This window comes from Cnephaeus nilssonii, assembly GCF_951640355.1.
Source record: "Cnephaeus nilssonii genome assembly, chromosome: 17".
NCBI classification, from domain to species: Eukaryota; Metazoa; Chordata; class Mammalia; order Chiroptera; family Vespertilionidae; genus Cnephaeus; species Cnephaeus nilssonii.
Window position 1 is genome coordinate 30,233,523 of NC_137088.1, and position 26,192 is coordinate 30,259,714.

Below are 26,192 nucleotides of genomic sequence, written 5' to 3' on the forward strand. Positions count from 1 at the left end.
TGACTGGAGTTAACATAATGGCAGCTCCTAGGGAGGTGATTCACAGATCCTGCTACGGAGGTCTCCTGAAGGTCCTGCTCTGAATCCAGTCTTTCCTTGATCTTGTGAGCCAACCCAAGTTCTTTTCAATACATTACCTTTTTGGATACACTCAGATATCCATAAACTCGTCTACCTATTCCAGGTTAAAATTCCAGGATTTTATTGCTCAAACGTTCTCTCATTCTTTTGGAAGGGAGCTGAGACTCAGCATGATCTAGATATGGTCATCTGTTATACAAGAATTCCTGCCACCTGGGCAAGATGGGGAAGCAATAGAGTCTTCAGTTATCTAGAGCTAAAGGAGAAGGCTTGTTCTACTAAAGAAAGAACATTTGGCTTGCCTTTTAAGCAGCTATTTGGTTATAAAAGTAGGGAAAATTTAGTGTAATTCCTATCTTGAGTTTGCTAATCAGCATGACAGCACCACTGGTGTCAAAATCTCATCAATCATGTGAACCAAAGCAGTGCCCTAGACTTTAGGAAATTAAACATTGACTACTCTGAGCAAAGATAGCCATTACTGTAGAACTATGCCTTGCAAGGAAATATGGCTCAAGAGGCTTTAAAAATGAAATTTTAACTATGAGATTGCAAATAAGTACAAAGAAGAAAAAGGTAAGTAGAGAAGCAGTGTGATTTCTTCGGGAACTCCCTGATAAGCCCAGATTTTTTAATATGAAAGAACATGGTCCCCAACCTCAAGGACATTGCAGTCTGGTGGAGAAGATAAAACTCTTAACCTAATAATTCCAACCCAAAGGGGAAAGTGCTGAGAACCCTGTGAGACAGAGTGGGAGGTGACAGAGCAGCCACCTCCAGCTGGGGGATAACTTCTTATCCTGGCCATTATTTGTTTTATATAGACTAGATCAGGCTCTTCATCACATTACTTTTATTCACTCCTGTTTTGGGGCACCTAGTAAGTGCTCAGTAAATACTGTATTGCCTGAGTAGTTGACCTGCATGACATTAAAGATTGCTAGCATTAGTTGAGCCTTAAGTAACTACCATTTACTTATTACTCTAATGAAAGGCACGTTATGGACATTACCTCATTCCATCCTTACACTACGTCTACACATAAGTTGTATTCTTCCCACGTTATAGATGAGAGAACTATCTCTGGGAAAATATAAAATGACCTGCCCTAGACCACAGAGCTAGTAAGGGGTGGAGTCAGGATTCAAAGCCAAATACTAAAGTCTTCCCATTCTACTCTATGCTTCTTGGGAGATGTTGCAGAATATAAAGTCCAACTCTTCATTTTACCTACAGCCAGGGAAACTGAGTTCCCCTGATGGACGGATTCATTTCCCTAGAAGCAGCACAGAGGCAGAGTCCAGCCAGGCTTTTGTGTTATCTAGCTGGTTTACCTTTCTAGTTTATGTGGCTCTCAACCTGCCCATCAGAACGGACCATTTTTGTGCCCTCAGGTGTTGTCTCTACATGTCATCCATCATCTGTGACTCTTTTTATTAGACTTTTAAATCCTTGAGGTCAGCAATTCTAATCAAATGAGTGCCCAATATAGGATTGAATAGGATTCTTGATGTCTTAAAAAGATGCAAGTCACTTTTTTATTAGTACTTTGCAAAAGAATTCATTTTATAAAGCGTTATCCAAATCCTATAGGAAATGTATTAGGACCTCACTGTTTGCTCTAACCCCAGCTTGGAAGAACCTAAAGTCTATTTCTTGCTTAAAGTTTTCCAGTGGTCTTCTTTCAGTCTAGTGTATTACCTAAAGCTTTCTTGTCAACTTGATATGAGATTCTTACCATAAAGACAGAAAACATAAAAACTCCAAGTAAAAAGATTACAATATCATCATATTGCTCCATCAACTGATGAACAGTTAAACAAAATATGGCATAACCAAATGATGGAATATTATCCTATCACAAAAAGGAAGTACTGGTTCATGCTATACCATGGATGAACCTTGAAAACATTATGCTAAGTAAAAGAAGTCAGACACAAAAGGCCAATATTCTAGGATTCCATTTATATGAAATGTCCAGAATTGGCAGATCTATAGTGACAGAAAACAGGTTAGTGGTTACCCTGATTTGGGGGAGGGGGAAATTGGGTGGGTCATAGCTAAAGAGTGCATACAGGGTTTCTTTGGCGGATAATGAAAATGTTCTAAAATTTGTTGTAGTGATAGTTGTACAACCCTATGAATATACCAAAGATACTCTATGAATATACTAAAAACCATTAAATTGTATACTTTAAGTGGATGAATTATATCTTGTTAGCTTTGTCCCTCAGGCTGAGCTTTGACAGAAGTAGTTTGACAAAAAAAAATGGGCCCTTCCCAATTTTTCAACCCCAACTTCCCTGGCAGGAAGTATTGCCTTTATTTCACTCTGATTAGTAACAGGAAGCGTTCCATCTTGACAGGGAGAGATGGTTAAGGAGGCAGACTGCCTCCATTAGGGGGTGCAAGGACCCTTAATGAAAGGCCAGGTTGTCACTAACCACTCGGGAGGGATTGAAAAGGGCCCCCGGTTAAACCTAAGATTGAACAGACCAGAGAGATGAAAAATTGGGAGATCAAATCCGCAATCCACAGGCCTTGAAAACACCCGAAGTTAATCTCGCTGCTGTGGCATTCCTTTTGACTTCTTTCTTTATTAAAGGAGACTTTCTTTCATGTGGTGTTAACTTAAAACTCCACTAACAAAGTAATTGCCACTTCTGTATTTAATTTTTTTTTTTTGTCCTAGACTACAAAAGACAGCTGAGTTTTCCCTCACATCATAAATCTTGGGCTTGTTGTTGATGAATTACCGTGTGTGTGTGTGTGTGTGTGTGTGTGTGTGTGTGTGTGTGTGTGTGTGTGTGTGTGTTTTAAATACGGCTCCTATTTCAGTCATTCTGCCAACTTCCTGGAAGCACACTGTTAATGGTCGTAGCGACCAAGCACCGAAGGTTTCGCTGATACTTGTTGGACAGCAGTTTTCAAGGCAAGGAGGGGAGAGTTGATCAGATTCAAGCAATGTGAATAATAAAGCTTTGAGGCTGGGAGGGCGGCTCGCAGAGGTGATGCATAATTCATCAGGCGAATTAATCAAGTCCCCTTTCCTATGCCCATTGCAATTACAGAGAACTCGCGGAGTCATCAGCTTTCTCTCCCTCCCTCTGCCTGGTCCCTTGTCCTGGCAGCTGCACTGGGCTAGAGTTTCTGCTACTGAGGTGGAGTATCCTGGGCAGAGGGTCCCCAAGACCGCGCCTCCCTCTGCCTCCGCTGGGCGAGGCTTTCTCCGTGGCTCCAACTGGGGAAGCGCACGCAGGGGTTTGATGTGCAGCAGAGCAGAGAGTGGGGACAATTAGTTTTCTTCATGCTTGGCTGAGCCTTAGTGTAGGGACGGACCGGCTTAGAGGGTGAGGCAGATCGCAGATAATAGAAGCTTCATTTCCAACTGACCCTCCAAGCGTTCCGCCAGGCCCGGGAGAGAGGAACAATGCCCACCACCGCAAGGAACGCCGGTGCTGCGCTCCCGCCGAACAAGGAGGGAAAAACAAAAGCAATAGACAGGCTTTGCCGTGAAATGGTTTCTATAGTCCCCACCAAAAGAATGAAGAAAAGGAAAAAGGCCCTATTGAGGACAGATAATAAAGTCTGATAACGGAAAATATATTTCTCACACAAACAAGAAGCGCACACACACACTCATACACACGGGCCATTGTGTGGGCAAGTTCCTTCTAGTTCAGGGATGTGTCTCCGAGAACGAAAAAAAAGCCTCAAATAGAAGAGCCCTCACTATGTGACCTTGTAGCTCTCTTATGGGTCAGCAAAAAGGATGTGAGGGACTTGAGTTTAACAGCACGCACCAAAGATGAAAACAAAAAAGTTTTCAAACCGGAGGGAGAAATGAAACACTCCTATAATTGGTGCTCTTAGCCTTCTCTTCAGTTGATCTGTAACTATGTAATAAACCATCCCCAAAACTTAGTAGCTTGAAATAAGAGCCATCCTATATAATAAAAGGCCAGCCACTCGAGCGGAACGACCGGAACGACCGTTCGACCAGTCGCCATGAGGTGCATTGACCACCTCTTAGTCCCTCCTCTCCCCCTCCACCCCCCCTCACCTGCAGGCTCCGATAGCAACATGGCAAACGGGGAACCACAGCGAAGGGGGGGTGGCAGCGGGGCGGGACTGGGGACTGGTGAGCAGCGAGCAGGCAGAAGATGGCCCTGATCACAGGCTAGGCCTAGGGACCCTACCCACACACGATTTCATGCTCTGGGCCTCTAGTTCTATATAATAAAAACCTAATATGCAAATTGTCCCCTCAGGCGGTTGTTTGACTGGGAGTTTGACCGGGAAACTGGGAGTTCAACCGCTCACTATGACGTGAGCTAACCACCAGGGGACGGCGTGGAACATGGCAGGTGTCGGTGACACGGCACTGGCAGCAGGCAGCAGTGGAGGTGTTGCAGGCCCCGATGGGCCCCGATGAGAGCAGGTCCATGGCGGGATGTTGGAGCAGGTGATCGGGCGACGCCAGGCCAAAGTGGGTGCAAGTGAGGGCCCAATAGCCCCGCCGATCTTCCCACAGACTGCAACCAGCAGTGACAGCAGGGGGCGGGGCCACCGCCTGGCTCCCAGGCACTGAGGGAGAAAGGGCAAATAGCAACATTGAAATACTAGAGGTCCAGTGCACGAAATTTGTGCATGAGTAGGGTTCCTAGCAGCTGCTGGTCAGGACCTTCCTTCGTTCTGTGCCACCCCCTGGTGGTCAGCGCACATCATAGCGAGCAATCAAACTCCCAGTTGAACTCCTGAGGGGACACTTTGCATATTAGACTTTTATATATAGATAGATTTCTTCTAATTATTTTTCTTTCAATGTGCATGAATCTGTGCACGGGGTCACTAGTTTTATTATATACTAGAGGCCTGGTGCATGAATTTGTGCACAGGTGGTGTCCGGCTGGCCAGCCCTGATCAGGGCTGATCGGGCCAAGCTGGCCGGGTGGAGGGGACATGGGCGGTTGGCCGGCCAGCCCTGCCCCCTGTTCAAACTCCTGGTCAAACTCCTGGTTGAGGGGACAATTTGCATATTAGCCTTTTATTATATAGGATGTTTCACAGTTCTGAACCCAAGTTTTGACAGGTGCAGTTGGATGATTCATTGGCTCCATGTAGTATCAGCTGAGGTGACTTGATGGCACTCACCTGTTACCTGGTCTGGTCTGAGGGCCCAAGATGGCTTAGGAAAGGATGTCTGGAAGGCTGATGAGCTCAGCCGGGCTGCCCACTAGAGCACCTACCTGTAGCCTCTCCAGCATCAGGGCTCCCACACAGAATGTTCCCAGAGGGCCTGGGTCTGGAAACCGGCATAGCATCCCTTGCACCATATTTTATGGGAGCTTCCTGAGGAGGGGACTCACTAGGAAGAGTATAATGAATATGCAGTCATCTTAATCCACTGCACTTTTCCTCACTGTGAGAAGAAGAAAGAGAAACATTAAGTTACAGATGGCTCCCAGTGTGTGGTATGTGGCATTTGGAAACATTAAAATAAGCAAAGAGAATCACCCTTATAATTACTACCCAGCAACTCAAGTCACACGTTTTCATAAGGGTAGACTTGGGTGACGCTCCGAGGAGAGGTAGGATGTGTGTGTGGACTAGGAGGAGAGGTCTCCAAATAAATTTTCTAGCCCTGTTTTTGCTCAGTGGTTAGAGAGTAGGCCTGTGAACCTAAGGGTCAAGGGTTTCATTCCCAGCCAATAGCATGTACCTCAGTTGCAGGTTTGTCCTCGGCCCCTGTCAGGGCATGTGCAGGAGGCAACCAATAGATGTGTCTCTCTCATGTTCATGTTTCTCTCTCCCCCTCCTCTTCCTCCCTTGCCAAAAAAAAAAAAAAAAAAAAAAAAACTATGGCAAAAATATCCTTGGGTTAGGATTTTAAAAAATTCCTAAATCTCCAATTCAAATGGTTTTCTCCTTTTCCATACATAGCCAACTTCCTCTAGTTTTGTACCTAAATAATCATTTTTCAGTGGCTGCAGGCTCCAAAGGATTTATTTCTTTGGTGAATGAATGAATCTGACTTAGCTTCATGAAGGTAGAAATTCATCTTAAATGTCTTCTTTGTATTTATCAAGAACTATGTAGTGCATTGGCCTTACTGGGGTTTTTTTGTTTGTCTGTTTCTTTTTCATCAGTTGATTCTGACTCCTCCATCCTGGCATAAGTTATTAGGAGGAAAGTTCACTATAACATAGCTTGTCTCCCACTGCCTCATTTTGCCCATCCATTCTTACTGGATGTTTTCCTTCTGCTTCATGGGATGGTGCTATGGTCTGAATGTTTGTGTCTCCTCCCTCCCCCAAATTCATGTTGAAATCCTAATCCCTCAGGGTGATAATATTAGGAAGTGGCAACTTGGGCAGGTGATTAGGTGATGAAGAAGGAGCCCTCATGATTGGGATTCGTTTCCTTATTAAAGAGACTCCAGAGGGCTCCCTTTTCCCTTTGCTATGTGACTACACAGTAAGAAGCTGGTCACCTATGAACCAGAAGAAAGCCCTCCTCAGACACTGAATCTCCCAGAACCTTGATCTTGGACTTCCCAGCCTCCAGACCTGTGAGAAATAAATTTCTGTTATTTATAAGTCACCCAGTCTGTAGTATTTTGTAATGGCAGCCAGGATGAACTAAGGTGATTTTTTTTCTCTTTTCTCTAAGTTTTACACTTTCCGTAAAGAGTTCAGTATCTCCGGTTTACAAGACTTGGTTTCATGGAGACTCTAGAGTTTCTAGGCCCCATTCAGTAGTGAGAAGCTGGGCAGGGACTCTGACGACACAGCCACAAGGGGAAGGACTAACAACAGAGCTGGGAAATTCACCCCTTTTATTAGTGCTTTGCATCTGTCAAATGCCAATTCAGACTTCCATCAACAGGCGTATTTAAAAGGATACATGTTAGGGAAATTTGTTATCCATGCAATTTCAATAAGAGCCAATTCTATTAACTCCTCCAAAGCCCATGCATTATGGCTTGGCTTTCAGGAGTGAGCCTTGAATAAACTTTTCAGTGATTTCACAACACTCCCATTATGGCTGTTCCATTATGAAACAGATGAACATTTTCTTGAACAATTAGACAGGGTTGTGTAGAATAAAGAGTGAGGTTTGCCTGAGATCACGGAAACCTATCGGCTTAGGTGATTCATTTTCTTCCAACAAGGCAGCCCATAATACGCTTTTCTTCTGGAGCCTTGTCTTGCTTCCCATTTCAATTAGTGACAGTGGCTGGAGAATGGGAAGAATGTCTTCTTCATGTCCTTGTGCTGCAAACAGGACTGGCCAATGAAGAGCAGTGAGGGAGGGAAGGGGAAGCAGCTGCAAGGAAACCCAGTCTGCTTTCTCAGGGAGGCTCCAGCAGTGCAGGGGTGGGGCTTGGGGGAACCAGGTGGCAGAGCTAAGAGGGGGAAGCAAAGACTTGGGTGCAATTCAGCAGCGAACCGGGTCACTGCAGGCTGAATGGCAGGCACCGTGTGACACTAAAAAGCATCACTGTCTCTCATGACTGAGGCCGGTCTGATCCTCAGACCTTGACCCCTGCTGGTTTGGGCATATTGAATTGTCACACTTTCTACAGGTCATTTGTACATGTATGTGTCTTGACATACTTCTGCCGTGTTGCTTTTTTTTTTTTTAGACAGAGAGTGTCATTGTTTCCTGTCACCAGGTATATCAATTGCTCATTCTTTCAGATACAATGTGAAAATGAGAGAAATTCAATATCACCAGTTCGGTTGTTCATGTATTCATTCTCTCATTGAATTAGGACTTATTGGGCATATACTGCATACATTGATTTCCAGGCATCCCAACTACTAGGCCATGAGCTCTAGTTCAAGAGAGGCAAGCTTTTTATCTTTTGTGTCTGCCTTCTCCTCCATCAAATTACTCATCCCCTACATCCACATACAAGTCACCTTTGGCAAACATTAACAGACTGCCTCTCTATTCCAGACCCTGTTTTAGGCACTTGCAATCAACAGTGACCAGAATACAGGTCCTGTATTAGTTTCGTAGGGCCATCTCTAAGAAGTGCCACAAACTGAGTGACTTAAAACAACAGAAATGTATTCTCTCACAGGTCTGGAAGGTGAGAAGTCCAAATTCAAGGTGTCAGCAGGGCCATGCTCTTTCCAAAGGCCCTAGGCAAGGAAAGCAAGAAGGAAAGCAAGGCCTTCCTTGCAACTTACAGTCTAGAAGGGAAGACATAAAAAGTAATTGTGGCCTTGAGTGATAGGTAATATGATAAAGTCTGCACGAAGCCCAAAGGAAGATGCAAATGAGACATCAGCTGTGGCAATTGGTCTGGAAGTTGATATGCACTAAAGAAGAAAGGGATAGAGATGGCCAGATCCTAGTTCCCAATCAGCTGCCCATTAGCTCTATACACTATGAGGGAGCAATGCAGAAGACACAGTTGTTATTTTCATTTTATGCAACACCAAACCTGTGAGCTTGGGTCTTTGTGCCTCAGCCCCAGGTAGCCATATGGCCTGCCCCAGCGTCTCTCCCCGTGTACACTGCTAGGATTTAACCCTCCACACTGGACCCCTTCACAACAAGGAGAATCAAAGCAAAGGAAGTACCAGGGAAAACAAGGGTTTCTAACCAAGGCCCATTCATTGCAGAGCTTCACAAAGAGGTAAACCAAAGCAAACACACCACACAATCATGTGGGGGCTTAGCCTCTTCCTAATTCCCAGCCCCATTGTCTAGCAGTGCCCTTGGCCCCAGACTCTCCCAGTGTCCCTCTTCCTTCTCTGGGTTGCAAAGAAGATGATAGGAGCCATAGGGTGTTTTTTTTCCTAAATATTAACAAAAATAATTTTTAAAGGAGCTGTTTGACGAGTTGAGTTCTTCTATGAAAATGAGAAGAGGATTGAGGGACAGGCTGGGAGAACCTAATAGGTAAAGGCTGAGTAGCAGCCTAAACACGACCATGATCACCAACATGTAAACATTCTGGTAGTATAATTTTGGTTGGAAAACACTTCAGGCAGAAAGATGCCTTTGGACCTAAAGCCACCCCACTGTCTCTGGGACCCTATGCTACACAGATAGGAGCCTGGGTTCTTAAAAGTCCTTTTGGCAACAATGTTTTATAACTGATGTGGGAACTGTTCTGATCTATCAAAAAATGATAAAATGTGCTAACAAAGTTATATCTTATATTAGAACCTGCACCTAAATGTTGAAAGATCCCAGAACCATCCAGATGAATTATCAGGTATAAGCCTGATGAAGCATTTAATTAATGCTAGTGTTAGTGAGTGGGATTCACCTAAGCAATCTGGATACATGGTGTTCAATCAAGTGCCACATGTCTCTCACTCACTGCAGGCCCATAGGTGTGTCTGCTCCCATCCCTTCCCCTCTGGGGCTATGGTCTAAACCAGTGGTCGGCAAACTCATTAGTCAACAGAGCCAAATATCAACAGGACAACGATTGAAATTTCTTTGGAGAGCCGAAAACTTACTTCTGCGCATGGGCCACGAAGTTTCAATAGCACTGCACGTGCACGCCCGCACGTGGTATTTTGTGGAAGAGCCACACTCAAGGGGCCAAAGAGCCGCATGTGGCTCGCGAGCTGCGGTTTGCCGACCACTGGTCTAAACCATATAAGATAGAAGAACATCACACCAAGGACTTGGGCAAGCCTGACCTGGGAGCAAAAGAAATGGACTGCAAGGTCTAGCCTGCGCGCACACCTCTGATATACCGCTATCCAAAAGAGTATCTGACTTGATCCTCACCTTGAGTCGTGTTACAAAGGACCCCTTCCTATTACCTCACACTCCAGGAAAGGTGGGACACCTCAACGCCCCTTAGGAAACATATAATATCAATCTTCCCCCTGCCCAGGGGGAAGAGAGGACTGGGACATCCGAGATAACACTATTGTGTGTCACATACCAGCATCTTAGTCTCATGAGAGATGTCCTCCTCGGGCACACCCATTTAGGACATCCTGAGTTGATGAGCCAGTAGCTGTTTCTCAGTTCTGGAAACCCAGCTCTCCTCCCATCCTGAGCAAATCATCACCTCTTCCTCAGTGATACTGACTTTTCCCGATACAGATGCTCCATCCTGATCCCTGGGACTCAAATTCGTGGAGAGGGCTTGCTGCTTCTCCAAAATGAGGCAATAGATGTTCCACTTCTTTGCAAAGACAATTGTTCCACTCCACCCAAGAGGTAGCCATCTCTTCTCCTGTTCACCATCACCTCCCTCTTGCCAGGGGGGATGCTGGAACCCCTTCAGGTCCTTTTGGAGACCTGCCTGTTGCCCTTTGTCCTCTGAGTCAATGTCATGGTGCTGAGGGGGATCCCCCACCAAGTGGAGGTAGGCTGAGTGCTAATACAGCACTGAGACAGACCAACTCTAGTCTCCAAGAGCATTCCATAACCCGGCAGGGGTCCTGAGTGCTGCACTTTAAATGCAGGTTCCCCAAATATTCTCAGCCCTCCCGCCTGGAAGGAGGCTCACCTCTGACCTGCATGTCCTGGGAGCACACATAGGGTCACAGGGAGTTTTTGGCCTCACCAGGTTATACTGAGGTGCCCCAATAACCCACCTAAAATACCCCTTAGAGGATATTCCTCAGTTTAGCAATCCATGAGATGAGACTATACTTTCTGCCCCCTTGTCTGCAGCAAAACAGAAGACAGGCCCACGATCAGCCTGGCTCTGGTCTGAAAGCAAGAATTGGGAGGAAGGGAGTGGTGTAATTCCTACATGTGGACCCACATATCGCCTTCATAGGATAATATATTTCTTTGGGATGATAGAGAATAATTGCAGACTGTTTGATCTTCATTAATTAAAACTCTTTTCATTATTATCAAGTCCCCAAGTCTCTCCTTTGATTGTAATGAATCTGGTCAGAGAATTTTCTCTTCGTATCTAAGCAATGATAGAACTTTTCATCCCTGATAGGATGTGCCTAGGATTCATGACAAAAGTGGTTTGCTACTACAAAACCTAAGGTTTTGACTCTCAGGTTGTGAGACAAAAAGTTGATGCATACTAGTTGTTGTTCTTCACTGGTCTGAGTTTTCCTCTTCCTCCCTCTTCTCCTCCTTCTACTCCTCCTTCTCCTCCCTCTCTTTCTCACTCTCCTATTTTGGAGAGTAGATTTCTACTGCACATATGTTGAGTAGGGATATCATAATTCTTCCAAATGTCCCTTGGCCCATAGGAATGGACCCATATTTATAGCTTCTTCTGTTTCCCTTATGTCTGAGGTCACCATGCCCCACTCAGCACCATAAGGTGGCTTTTCCAGGATAGTAGTACCTAAATTTCAACCCACACCTGCACCCACCCCTGAGGATGAAAACCTGGGTATAATGTCCTTTTCTGAAGCAGGAGCAGCTAAAACTCTTATCTTGGGCAGAAGTTGAAGGAGGACAGGTAGAAAGGAAGTGACAGCCCATGGTCATTTAAGACATTCCCTTTTCCATGAATATCCACTTGTGTACAGTACATTCTCTACCATCTTTACTTTTTGCTTTTCTGGCAATGTTGACTCAAGTGAAAAATACTGGTTTTTATTAAGCTCCCAATATTGTGACTACTTGTGTTTTACAGGATTGAAAAATTAGAATCCACTTACCAAGTTACGGTGGAGTTTCTCTATAACAGCTTTCATAGCCTATAGCTCTGTGATGCCGATATACCACTCTACAAATTAGTCATCATTTAGACCATTTTTCAGTAGAGCTCATGAATTTTCCCCTTTCATGACTCTTACCTCTTGAAACTTTTCCACTGAACTTTCTCTAAAGCCTCAACCCCACCCTGCAGCTGTGAAGAGTGTTGTCCAGGCCCCATCTCAGGCCAATCCTCAGGTTCTTTTTTTTTTTTAATTTAATAAATCTTTATTATTCAGATTATTACAGTTGTTCCTCTTTTCCCCCCCATAGCTCCCCTCCACCTGGTTCCCATCCCACCCTCTTCCCTTACCTCCCCCCACTGTCCTCATCCATAGGTGTACGATTTTTGTCCAGTCTCTTCCCGCACCCCCCACGCCCCTTTACCCCTGAGAATTGTCAGTCCACTCCCTTTCTATGCCCTTGATTCTATTATATTCACCAGTTTATTCTGTACATCAGATTTTTAATTCACTTGATTTTTAGTTTCACTTGTTGATAGATATGTGTTTGTTGTTCATAATTTTTATCTTTACCTTTTTCTTCTTCTTCCTCTTCTTAGAGAATACCTTTCAGCGTTTCATATAATACTGTTTTGGTGGTGATGAACTCCTTTAGCTTTTCCTTATCTGCGAAGCTCTTTAGCTGACCTTCAATTCTGAATGTCAGCTTGGCTGGGTAGAGTAGTCTTGGTTGTAGGTTCTTGCTATTCATCACTTTGACTATTTCTTGCCACTCCTGTCTGGCCTGCATAGTTTCTGTTGAGAAATCAGCTGACAATCGTATGGGTGCTCCCTTGTAGGCAATTAACTGTTTTTCTCTTGCTGCTTTTAATATTCTCTCTTTGTCTTTTGCTCTTGGCATTTTAATTATGATGTGTCTTGGTGTGGTCCTCTTTGGATTCCTTTTGTTTGGGGTTCTCTGCACTTCCTGGACTTGTAAGTCTATTTCTTTCACCAGGTAGGGGAAGTTTTCAGTCATTATTTCTTCGAATAGGTTTTCAGTATCTGCTCTCTCTCTTCTTCTGGCACCCCCATAATTCTGATGTTGGTACGCTTGAAGTTGTCCCAGAGGCTTCTTACACTATCTTCAAATTTTTGGATTCTTTTTTCTTTTAGCTTTTCCAGTTGAGTGATTTTTGCTTCTTTGTATTTCAAATCTTTAACTTGATTCTTGTGTTCCTCTAGTTTGCTGTTGGGTGTCTGTATAATATTTTTTTATTTCAGTCAGTGTATGTTTAATTTCTAGTTGGTCCTTTTCCATATCCTCGAGGGTCTCTCTCATATCTTCGAAGGTCTCACTAAATTTATTGGCCTTTTCTAGGAAATTCTTGAAAAACCTTATAACCGTGGTTTTGAACTCTATCTCCAGTCGTTTGTTTTCCTCCATTTCTTTGTTTTGTGCTGTTTCTTTGTTTCCACATTTTCGCTGCTTCCCTGAGTTGGTAGGGTAGCTTTGTGTGCTAGTTGTTCTATATGGGCCAGTGGCTTAGCCTCCCCAGTTACCTGAGGTGGACACTCTTGGTGCACCCCTTTGTGGACTGTGTGGACAGCCTTGTTGTTGGTATCAATGGGAGGAGTTGATCTCCAGGCCAATTGGCTGTGAAGATCAGCTGTGTCTACGCCGGGAGACTGCCTTATTCGACTAGACTTGCAAAATTGCAAAAGCCTCTGTGCTCAGCTTGGATGGGGTTTCAGGGTGGAGCCTACAGCCTTGGCTTCCCGTCAGCCCCGCCCTATGAGGTTCCTGGGTCTCAGTGTCCCTCGGTACTAGCTGCAAGCACCTCTGAGAGAAAGGCACCCTGGAGTTTCGCCGCTGCCAAACAGTCTAGTCTCTTCCCCAATGAATCTGGATTCCCAGATTCTCGCCCGGAACTGGGGTTCAGTGCAGTTGGAACTGGGGTTCAGCACAGTCCGGAGCTTTTGTCTCCTTCCCGCTAGGGCAATTCAGCAGCACAGTCAACAGTCCGTACTCTGTGCGCATTCAAGTGCGCGCCTCCGGAGCTCTACCTTTCGCCGCTCCCGAGTTTCCGCCTTACAGCCCAGATTCCCCCAGTATGAGCCTGGGTCCCCAGGGTCTCGCCCGGAACTGGGGTTCAGTGCAGTCGGAGCTGGGGTTCAGCGCAGTCCAGAGCTTTTATCTCCTTCCCGCTAGAGAACGCCGGCCAGGCACTCAGCCGCCCTGTCCTCTCCGGCTCCGTCCTCTCCACACGCGCGCCCGTGTCTCCGTACCTCAGGCTTTTACGGCTCCTCTGATTTTCCTTGTGGTTTTCTCTTTCCTTCTAGTTGTAGGGTTTCCAGTCAGCCAGCTTTCCTGTGGTTCTGGATGATGTCCGTTTTGTCTTTCAGTTGTATTTTTGAAATTGTTGTACGAGGCTGCAGTTTAGGTGTTTAACTATGCACCATCATGGTTTCTCTCAATCCTCAGGTTCTTAACTTTCCTGAATCTCACTCCCTCTCTATAGCTAAGATGCCACTGATAAAGAACGTGGAATTCATTGTCCACTAGACCTCCCATCCAACACTGCCCTGCAGCATGCAATTCACTAATAAATGAGTAGCTGTTATCGGTCCACACTCAAACTGCTACTCCATATTTACTTCTTAAATGTATTCTTGACAGCCCACTTCAGCTTTAGAAACTGCAGATATGAATGGGGATGTGGAGAGGTATCAGGCCTTACTGTCAAAGAATGCAAGAGGTTTCTGCCATCTGCAGTTCTCTTGGTGCAACCTTCCACCCACAATCACCCACCAACCTTCCAAGCCAGCTGGTATATGATAAGAATGGCTACTGGGGTTAGCCAACAGTGGACAGGAGTTGCGTGGCCATTCCATTCAAGTTGGCATCCTGATCACCTCCCACCTAACAGCTCAGGGCCTGGGCCCAGCCCTCCTCTTTTGGTGCCCCTGGCTGCCTGATCCATCTGCCCTCTTGTCACCTTGCTTTACCTTCACTGTCCTAAGACACACTCCTTCTCTCTTACCCTTGCAACCTATGCACTTGCTGGTCCCCTGCCTGGATATTTTTTAAGAGCTATCTGTTAGGTCGCTGAAGGAGGAACGCAGGAGGCCAGAGTAGTGAAGGATTACGAATTTATTTGATCATTTGTACACCAGGTGGCTAAGCCCGGGGGGGGGAGGGGGGGCGCGGCTCCAGCACCCAGTGACGGGAGTCAGCGGCTTTTAAAGGACTTTTGGCGGGCTTTTTTCTGGGCAGAGACTTTTTTACGCATACCCGGAGGGGAGATAAGGGAATGTGGTCACCACAAGTGAAATGTGGTCTTCAGCAAAGGGACTGTCCATAGTGAAATGACCTGAAAAGCCATTTCCTGGGGGAGGGGTATCAATTCAATTGCTCGATCAAACCTAACACTATCTAAAGAAATTATATTTCTTTTAACATACTTTATTGTTTCCACCACTAAGTGTTACTTGAATATCAGTTCTATTATCAACTGAGGTTTACTTTTCTTTATGGTGTTAGTTTTTGTCAGTTTGGTGACTCTTGTCTTTATATTTGCAGAAACTGTCAGCCCGTCTGTGGATCCTGCATTCTACTTATAGCCACATTCTTCTTTTGGAGGTTGGGTTGGGGGATGCTGGGAGTATTCTGGGTAGAATAGTCACAAGTTGCACTTGTGGGCAGCAGGCTCTGGGTTCTTCCTGGTATATCCAGCTACCTCCAATGCCTGCCTAGCCCTCAGTCTGGAACTCTCTGCTCCTACCCAGGCATCACATCCTTCTATTCACTGCATGGCACCGGAAAGGAGGAGATGATGGAGGAGGGGCCAAACATCCCAGCTGCTCTTCCCCTAGACACTCCTTCCTATGACCTGGCAGTTGTTCCAAGACTCCCTTCTGCTCTTCTATCTGCTTCCTCTGAAGCCTCCCACCTCCTCTAATCATCCTTGTCTGAGTGTGTTTTGGGCTGTGATTTCTCAATAATTCTTTACAATTTCTGGTCAATTTGTATCATCTTTTCTTGTTTTCCAGACCATTATGAATTTAAAAAAAAAATTTTTTTTTCATTTCTAGGGCCTTAGGGTGAGAAAAGAAGGCTGAAACATGTGTTTAGTGTGTCATTTTCACCCACTCTCTCTTTTTTTTTTCTCCATTTTACAGATGCAGCAAATGAGGTTTAGAGAGACTAAGTAGCTTTTCAAAGTCACACAGCCAGGAAGTGCAGTGGGACTGGTGGGTATCATGATGATAATAACTGTCTGTTGGGACTGGTGTGATAATGGTAGCACAGAGACAGAGAAGCCCTTGTTTTATGGACTTACTCTAGAGGCCTCCCTAACGTCAAAATATTGGGTCTATTCAGATTTTCAGTCCAAAAATATTACATATGGCTTTAATCCTATATAATAAAGAGGTAATATGCAAATTGACCATCATGCCCTCACAAGATGGCTGCCTACGACCAGGCCAGCAGGAGGGTTAATGAGGGATGACCAAACAACTGAACAAGCAGGCTGAATGGGGCAACCAGGCCTGCAGGGGGGTTAGTGAGGGACGACCAAATGACTGAAGAGCAGGCTGCGTGGGGCGATCAGGCTGGGGGGAGGGGGGGGCAGTTAGAGGTGACCAAGCCGGTGGGGGGGTGCAGTTGGGGGCGACATGCCCGGCAGCATGGGCAGTTAGGGGCAACCAGGCCAGCAGGGGGGGCAATTAAGGGGGACCAGGCAGGCAGGCAGGTGAGTGATTAAGGAGCCACTGGGATCAGGCCAAAACCAGCAGTCAGATATCCCCCAAGGGGTCCCAGATTGGAGAGGGTGCAGGCTGGGCTGAGGGGAATTTCATGCACGGCCTCTAGTAGGTATATAAAAAGATTCACGCCTCCAATATTTTTTTTACAGAATACTTAGCTATTTCACTAAAAATGGTGCCCCTAATGAGAATTAGTTTCTTATTTAAAGATCAGCTTTACACACATTGTGTGCTGTATGACGAGGCAGCACTGTTCATATTGTTAAATTCCAAAGGTAACTTACTGTAACTAAACATACCAATCTCTTCCCACCTCCCTGATCTTGGGTTTTGTAAAATGAGGATTCTAATGGCAGTTTTTTATGGTTATAAGTGGTATATGATAGACTGTCATTAATTAGTAGTTACTGTAAGCATTAAAGAGAGGTCTCTCAATAATATAAACAATACAATACACACTTTTAGTTTGAGCAAGATTTCTGATGATCCTCTATTTTATTTTGGAACTTTGATCTAAAAGACCTTTTTGCTTTCTTCATTTTTCCCACAAAACTTCTACTTCAGTTAGCATTGCCCTTGGATCCACGCTCTGCTACTCATAAAACTTTTTTTTCTTAAAAATATTTTTATTGATTTCAGAGAGGAAGGGAGAAGGAGAGAGATAGAAACATCAATGATGAGAGAGAATCACCGATCGGCTGCCACCTGCATGTCCCCCACTGGGGATCGAGCCCGCAACCCGGGCACGTGTCCTTGACTGGAATCAAACCTGGGACCTCTCAGTCCCCAGGCCGATGCTCTATCCACTGAGCCAAACCAGCTAGGGCTACCCTTAAAACTTGTATCTCTTGCTCCTGGAAAGCTGAGGACCCTATCCATGTAAACGAGATGAGAACAGTTGGTTTCCAAAATCAGTTAATTAGTTTAATTCTTGCTTATTCTAAGGAGACAAGAAAAAAAATATTTCCCCAAACAAAACCCACCATAAACAAGGCTTGCTTACATTCCAAACAGCAATGCATTAGGAGGAATTGAATACATGGGAGGTGCTGAAGAAAAGGAAGCTACGGAAATGTTTTCATGAGAAGAAATGGCAAAACTTATGGGGGATGTTGAGAATGTAAGTCCTTGAACTGAGACTGATTGGGAAAAAAATTTATGAAAAGATTGTCTGCCTGAATAATAGAGTAACTAGCGACCTTGAACACAGAGTAGTGTAGAATAGGAGTGAAACAATGAAATCTTTTTAGAACAGAGAATAATACTCATAAGAGGCAATTCTTAAATGAAAGACAGAATGTTCTATAATAGAAATATTGGGGGCCTGAACCACCTTGCAATTCATAGAGCAGGGAGCACCAGTGGCCTTGCCTACAAGCACATGACTAAGAGAAGGGAGAGCAGCTTGAAATAAGATTATTAATTTCTTTGGAATGAGGCCAGTATAACATCCCCTTGCAAAGCTTAGCCAGATTCTTAAGATCACTGTGAACAATGAAATCTAATGAATATGCAAAAACAAAAGCCAAGACACATCTGGTTACACCAACAAGATGTTGAGTTGTTTGCTCTTTGAAATAAAAACACCTTGTTTTCCTGCCTTCCAGAGACTTTGTAATATTTGCCCTGATTAATAAAGTAGTTTTCATCCAATTTCAGGCAAGAGCAATTGAACAGGAGATATTATAGGGCTTTGATGGTAAAAAAAAAAAAAAAAAAAAAGATAAACATTAAGTGATATCGGAAAAATTTTGTAGGCCTTTATTCAAGTACAGCTTGGAAAACTCTAGTAGACTTTCTTGTTACTGTCTACCCAGGATCCTACCCCTCCTTTGGGGTACTGTATCCTTTTTCTGGGTACCCATTTCTCCTTTTGGGGAACTGTTCCTGCCCCTTTTCACTGGTGCTGGTGGGAATGCCAGGCAAAGATCCCGTGCTGTGGTTCGTTACTCTCCTCACATTTCTGACTTGAAGGTGATGGGAATTTGTCTTTTTCTATTGGTACAGGCTTTAAGAAAGTGACTGCTAGTGGAAATTTTCAGTTTTTGTTGTCATTGTTGTTGAAAAATATTATTGGCAATTTTGCCTAATTAGTTTTCTAAAAAAAAAAAAAGGAGCCTAATAAGTTTTTAAAAAGGAAACAAATGCATGATTGAGTATTCATGTATGAATGACATGAAATTCAGAGGGATGATGAAAACATATAGCAAACAGGATTTTTAAAAGATTTCTTGGAAAACCCAAGAGAAGGAATACTGCTAACAAGATAAAATGAAATAGATTGTTCCTTCAAAAGAAGGGACTGGAGTTGTATTTCAAGAGGGAGATTATAATTCTTAGCTTCCAGTGTATAAAGGGTGACCTTGTGGATTAGGTGCACCCCATGTTCCAGATGACTTTTAGGAGCAAACCTGTTATTGCATAAGTTAGTTCTCAGTAATTGTATCTACAGCCATTATCAGTGGCTGTTCTGGTTTTCAGTTGCTTTATAACAAACTATGCCAAATTCCATAATTTAAAACAACAACCGTTTTATAGTTTCGTGGGTCAGGAATTCAAGCTGGTCTTCGTTGGATCATTCTTATGCTGCACATGATGTTAGCTTAACTCACATGCCTGGTGCCTTAGTTGGTATGACTTGAAGGCTAGGCTCAGCTGGGTGCCTCTCACTCTCCATGTAGCACCAGAAATACTAAAATTTATCGATATGTAAATCATCTGGATTTTAAAGTTTTAGTTTAAACCTAGCTAATAATAAATCTGGTATAAGTCTATAATAGAGATATAACTTTTATTCCCTCTTTAGTTTCTTTTGTTTGTTTTCTGTCAGGATATTTTATGTTTTATTAGGTAAACTTTGGTGATTTACATTTTTCTAAAATAGCATTTATATTATCCAATATGATATTCTATATTTATGAATTATTTGTTTATCTATATATATAAAAGCCTACGCGACCATTCAACCGTTCAACTGGTGGCTATGATGCGCACTGACCACCAGGGGGCAGGCGCTCAATGCACAGGCATGGAAACATGGAATAGACTGATGGATCTCAGAGGGAAGGGGGGAGGGGGGAGGGCAGGAAGAGATTAACCAAAGATCTTATATGCATACTAGAGGCCCAGTGCACAGATTCGTGCACCAGTGGGTTCCCTCAGCCTGGCCTGCAGGGATCAGGCTGAAACCACAAGTTCAGGCTTTGATGCAGTTCCCAAAGTCATTTCCTGGGTCCCCTTCTTGAAAATACCTCTAACTTTTTGCTGGGCATCTAAAACATGCCTGAGTCTTATTAAAGACCCATTGACAATAGATAGTTTACTTAGCAACAGCCTTCAAACAATGCTCCTCTTGCAAGCTTTCTGGAACTCAGGGAAATTCATTGACTACTTTATTTGTGTTGATTTACAGACTTTGTAAGCATGGACTTTTCTGTTACTTTTGTACAATCTGTTTTCTAGTTTTCAGAATTTCTTCATGGTTTTTTAGTCTATATATGGTATCCTGCATCTTCCTGCCACAGCATTTTTTTGTTTGTTTTGTTCTGTTTGTTCTTATACTTTAATATACTTAGGATTTTGATAGGAATGTGAGTTAACTGTAGTGATTCAATTTACCACCTTGAACCAGGAAGTTTGATATGAATATATTTCAAAACTAATCTAATTGGGCCCCAAAAACCAAATGCTCCATTAGGAGCAATTAGTTTAATATATTCAGACCTTTTCAGAAAATGCTTGGCTCTTGGTCCTTTTGAAGTAGGAAAAAGAATGAAATTGGATCTCATCTGATCAAAGTAGTTAACCAATTCTTAGAAAAAATATACTCCAAGAAATTTATCAATATTTCCCATACTTTGAAAATCTTTCAGAGCTCTCCAAAGGAAGGAGAGCTGGTTCAAACCTACATTTTCACCTCCGAAAACTCACCAAAGTAAGCAGTCTCTCACCTTGTATCAAGTTTCATGTTGTCCTTGATTTTCATACCACAAAAGATTAAAGATAATACCACTAATTATGATACTTAAAAAGAGCCCTTCCTGAGAATGATCTGCCACTGGTATTGTACTATATAAAGACTTTGAGAAATAGCTTTGATAATTTATACTCATTAACAGGAGAATGCAGGAGATTAAAGGTAGCAAGGGTGAATAGCCTCTCATTTTTGCAAAACTTGTGAAACCTTTTATTCACCTACTAAAGCCATTATTATGTAATAATAAAATAAGGAGGTGTGCTTCATCTATGAACTCAGAGAGGGAATAAAGACACAAGGAGCTATTTTCTCTCAAGAGAACTGTAGTGTTGTAGATTAAAGGTGGAAAGACAGCCATCATTTAAAGCAGCTCACATCTCCAAAGGATATTTATTCACAAACTGATTAGAGTTGGAAATGAAAATTATTCAGTTGGTGGGAACATTACAACTGCCCTTTAAAGTGTGATGGGAAAGATGAAAAGGAGGCTCACTTACCCTTTCCTTAGCATGCAGACCGAGATCAAAAAGACCTGTGTCCCATTGGTAGCCCTAATGAGCCTGTGCTTCTATTTAGCTCTTCAGCTATTTCCAGTGACTTGGAGGCATGTTGTCTGACAACCCTGACTCCCCCATTGCTGGAGGCAGCATCACATTTTGTGTATCTTTTTTTTTTTTTTTGAGGGGGGGGAGAAGTGGGAAAGAGGGGAGGAGTGTGATTTGAGTTTTCCAAAATGTTAATGAAAATTAATGAAGCCACTCAACAGAACCCTTTATTTCTCCCCCAAAGACTTGCTTCTTTTCTATTGCTACTCATCCCAAAATCTTTAGTTATCTCCTACATCTTACTTCTCTCTCACCTCCCATCAGACCTACTAGTAAATCCTGTTAGCTCTATTCCAAATCTGATCACTTCTCTCCCCTTCCACTTCTTCAACTCAAGTACAACTGATCTATTTCCATTGCTGTTAGACTTGGTGTCTGGCTCAGAACCCTGCTGCTGTCCAAGTCAAAGGGATAAAGCCAGTTAATGTGCTGGTCAACTGAGAGTCAAAGAGATTTTGGTTTTTGAACGTAATTAAAAGGAGTAATAAATTCAGAAAAGTCAGTTCCAGAAAAAAAAAGTCAAAACTTCTTTAAAAATTGAAACATTATTTCTCCTAAATCAAATTTGTTTCTTGTTATATTTCATCAAGAAAGAGAAAGACCAAACAACTCTTACTTTATTTATTTCAGATGCCAAGTTCATATTCAAGGTATCATGGAGCAAAAACCCCTGTACACAGGATGGCTCCTTAAAATCACTCTTTGAATCATTAAAATTACCTTTCATTAGAAAGACAGAATTAGTTGGTTCATTCTTATGAAAATTCCCACATTTATATCTGTGTCTTCTGTGGGCTCCACAGTTTCCAACACATACACTCTTGTTTTATGTACCATTACAAGAAGAAAAAAACACTAAGATGGTGTAAAAAATTGAGATATGAAAGGCCTATATGTTCCATGCAGGACTAAACAAGAAATACACTTGCATTTTTTAATCTTGGTCCAGAGTGAAGACAGAAAAAAAGAATTCTGGGAATCTGAACCCAAAAACTGCTCAAGCAAATTTGCATTCTAAATTCTCATTATCTATGCGGCCCCAACAATATCAAGCAGAGAATTTAAAGTGATCTCAGTTTGGCAGTGCCCCCAGGTTCTCTCTGGAAGAGTTCTACTTCCTTCTAGACTAAAATGCCATCCTGATCTCAGAGACGTTAACTGTCTAAAGATGTGTATCTAAGACCAATGATTTTCAACCTTTTTCATCTCATGGCACACATAAACTAATTACTAAAATTCTGCAGCACGCCAAAAAAATATTTTTTTTGGTCAATTTGACAAAAAAATAGGTATAATTTGGATTCTTTCACACCAGATGGCTATTGTTGTGTTGATTGAAGTCATTTTTTTTTTAATTTGACAATTTAAGGGAAAAGAGGTCAGTGCCCTGACTAAAAAGTCAGGTATTGCCTATTTTAAAAATTCTTGTTGAAATGAAATCCTTCGCCATCTTATTGATGTCTGGCCCAGCACAGCTTTTGAGTTCAGATCTGCTCCATCTTGTATAACTACACAAATTCAGTTGTGTAGTACCTCAAAGACTGATCAATAAGAGGCATACAGCACACAAATGAATATTGAAATTTTTATAATAAAGAGCAAATTGGGCAGTGCACTCGGACGTCCCGGATCTGTCTCTTGCTTCAACAGTGTTTGGACGGAACAGACCCAGGGACGCCCCTTCTTCCAGCCTCCGGCCTCTCTTCTGCATCTCATCCAGTCACCACCTTCAGAACCACCTTCAGAACCAGCAGCCAACACACCGGGTTTTTTTCCTACCTTAACTCCTTATCGCCGAACAACCATGAGCTCCCACATTAGTCAGAATTATTCCATCGAGGTGGAGGCTGCGGCCAACCGCCTGGCCAGCCTGCATCTGCGGGCCTCCCACACCTACCTCTCTCTGGGCTTCCATTCCAACAGGGACGATGTGGCTCTGGAGGGCGTGGGCCGCTTCTTCCTGAGTTGGCGGAGAAGAAGCACGAGGGCGCTGAGTGTCTCTTAAAGTTGCAAAACCAGCGTGGCGGCCGCATTCTCTTCCAGGACGCACTGAAACTTTCCCAAGATGACTGGGCAAAACTCAGGACGCCATGGAGGCCGCCCTGGCCTTGGAGAGGAACCTGAACCAGGCCCTTTTGGAGCTGCAGGCCCTGGGTTCTACCCGCGCAGACCCCACTCAGCTCTGTGACTTCCTGGAGAACCACTTCCTGGGTGAGGAGGTGAAACTCATCAAGAAGATGGGCGACACCTGACTAACATCCACCCACAGGCTGGCCGGCCCCAGGCTGGGCGGGGCGAGTATCTCTTCGAGAGGCTCACACTCAAGCAGGACTAGGAGCCTTTGGAGCCCAGAGGCCTTTGAGAGACCCCTCTGCATCCCCCTGGTGTCTGGCTTTTACCTGAGCCTCTTCCCAAAACTACTAGCCAGTCTTTTAACCACCCTGGAGCCCTCTCCCATGCATTAGACCAAATGAAACAATAAAGCTTTTGCAGCAAAATAAAATAAAATAAAATAAAGAGCAAATTGAGCAAAAATTTCATCAGGACTTAACCTTCCTAAGTTCTCACTTCTCCTAGAGACCAAAAAGAGCAACAAGAAAAGTGGGGGAGAAAAACCTCACAAAACACATTTTTAGAGAAACTAAGAGACAGACGAATCCTGAAAATTCCTCTTGACATGTAAGTGGTATCAAAGGCAGAGTGAACTTGCACAAGCCTGTGCTGGAAGTTTCAGAGGTGTCACAAGGAAAAACAGAAGTATGGAGCCGGTAGGGGGGCTCATTGACCTTGGAAATCTCCTTCCAGAAGGAGAGGCTCCCTCTAGAATAAACTCAAATGGACCAACGATTTGAATATGAAAAATGAGACTATACAAGCTCAGATAATAACATGAATTCCTTTATAAACCTGGGATACAGAAGATCTTTTAACTATGACGCGAAATTCAGAAGCCATTTAAAATTTTAGTAATTTGATTACATACAATAAAACAGTCTTTCATTAGATAAGTAAAAAGATCTCTGACACAGTAGAAGAAATAGTTGTGATTCATATTTCAGACCAAGAGTTAATTTCCCAAATACATAAAGAAGTTCTAGAAAAATTAGGATAAATGATAATCCAGAAGAAAAGTAAGCATAGAAATTATAGAGATTTTCCCTCATGCTCTAATTATCTGGATTTTATGTCCTGTTAATTTTTGGTTCTGGTTAATATCTCAAGGTCAATATATGACATGGGTAAAGAGTTTCGTTCATGATAGTAGATATAATTCATATTTCTAATAGTCTTTAGAATTTGAAACCTGTGCTTCTCTTCCTTTTATACTTGATGAGATTTTCATTCTTTTTACCTCACATGGTGACTGTTGAATCACTCATTCGAGGAAGCAGGAGAAGGGTCAGCTCAGCCATTTTTGTGGGTGTTTTTTTTTTCACTTGCAATAACATCTTCAACCAATATTTCTTATTTAATTAAAATCATATAGTATTATCTTTACATTACTTAACTGGGCACTCTTACACTGTAGTGTGTTGCAATAGCTTGAAAGTGAAGTAATGAGTGAGAGTTCATGCTCTAATTCCCACATTTTTCCCTCAACCCAGGCAGATTAAGGCATCAGGGTATCCCTAAGGCAGAGAGGACAGCCTGGCTTCATTGGAAACAAAACTAGAAACCAGAAAGCATCAGGATCTCAAGCCCGTTCTCTCTCTCTCTCTCTCTCTCTCTCTCTCTCTCTCGCTCTCGCTCTCGCTCTCTCTTCCTCCCTTTCCTCACCCAGTGTCTCTATTTCTCATTCCATGCCTTTTTCTCATCTTTAACTTTTATTCTGCTGATTTGTTTTTACTGCTCATGAGCAAATATGGTGACCTCAAGGCTAGTGAATTTTAGTAATTTCATGTCCTCAATATAAGGGGTCAGCTAAAACTATCTAAAATCACCATCCAAATTAGCAAGAGCCAAATTCCAAATAGCTGAACTTGGGTCAGTGGCCCTGTTCTGGTGCAGTCAACCCTGGCCAAGCCCATGCTCATAGGTGGGTGAGATAGATTCTCAGAGAAGGAGATCTGGACATGGGAAGACTTTCTAAAAAGCAGCTTTCACAAATGGCCCTAGCTCATGTATCCTGGTGTCACCATCTCGCTGTAGGAATTGTCTCTTCCATCCTTTGGCTACATGATTTCTTCTCACATGGATGGGGCTGTGAATGGAAATGTGAACATTTGTTTCTGTGGTTTGCCTTTTTTCTCCGTTCCTGTATCTGGCCGCCTAATTGACACATTTGTTCATCATTAATTGGTGAATACACTAAAACAGGTTGTAATTAATTCTGCTAGCCTCAGAGCCTTCTCCTTTTTATGGTTACCTTGTATATCTTCGTTCTTGTTCATCATGTGTTGACTTTACAATTTAATCTTCAAAAGGTAATATTATTCCCACACTTTCAAATTGACTGTGCACATAAATCCTCAAGAGGGGTCAGTGATATTGAAGTAAGAAAATGTCACAAAATGGTTAAGAAACAAATACAGTTAACCTGGAGGAAAAACACCAGGTCATCTCTTGAGGGTATAAAACTAAGCAAAAAAAAAAAAAGGGAAATGGAAAACTCACTTTAAATAATTATGATAACCCATATGCTATCTATACTCAATATTCAGGTATGTGATATATAGAACTAGATATGGAAATCACATTGGAGTTGGAGGTAGAACTGGACATAGGCATACAGCGCAAGCTCAGAAAGAGTAGGAGCCACTGTAGGCCAGTTCCCTTTATAGTGTCTAGACCACTCCACTCAGGATAACTTAACCACCACGAAAGCTAGATTTTGACCACGGCAGAGGCACTTGACAATCTAGAAAGAGCTAAAACCCACCAAAACTCCTGCTTTGGTTTTCTGTCTTGTATCAGAGCCAACAGACTCATGACCTTGTTCAAATAAAAGAGAAAGAAAGTGTTGTTGTTTTTTCCCTCCTTGTCAGGGAATTAAATGGTAAATAAAAGTATTTAACTCTACTTAAAGCCTAAAACAGGGGAGCGGGGGGAGGGGGGGGAAGAGGGACAGAAAAACTATTTTGTCTGCAGACAAACAGGGAAGATGGGGAGAGACTTCAAGATTTTGGAGCATTAAAAGTGATGCAAAGCCCATTT

General features: G+C 43.1%; 1 pseudogene across 1 annotated transcript; it reads left to right on the forward strand.

Moving 5' to 3' along the window:
- Positions 1–22,842: 22,842 nt before the first annotated feature.
- Positions 22,843–23,373, forward strand: LOC307113205 (ferritin light chain-like; annotated as a pseudogene). Its single transcript has one exon. The product of its transcript is annotated as a ferritin light chain-like (transcript).
- Positions 23,374–26,192: the final 2,819 nt, after the last annotated feature.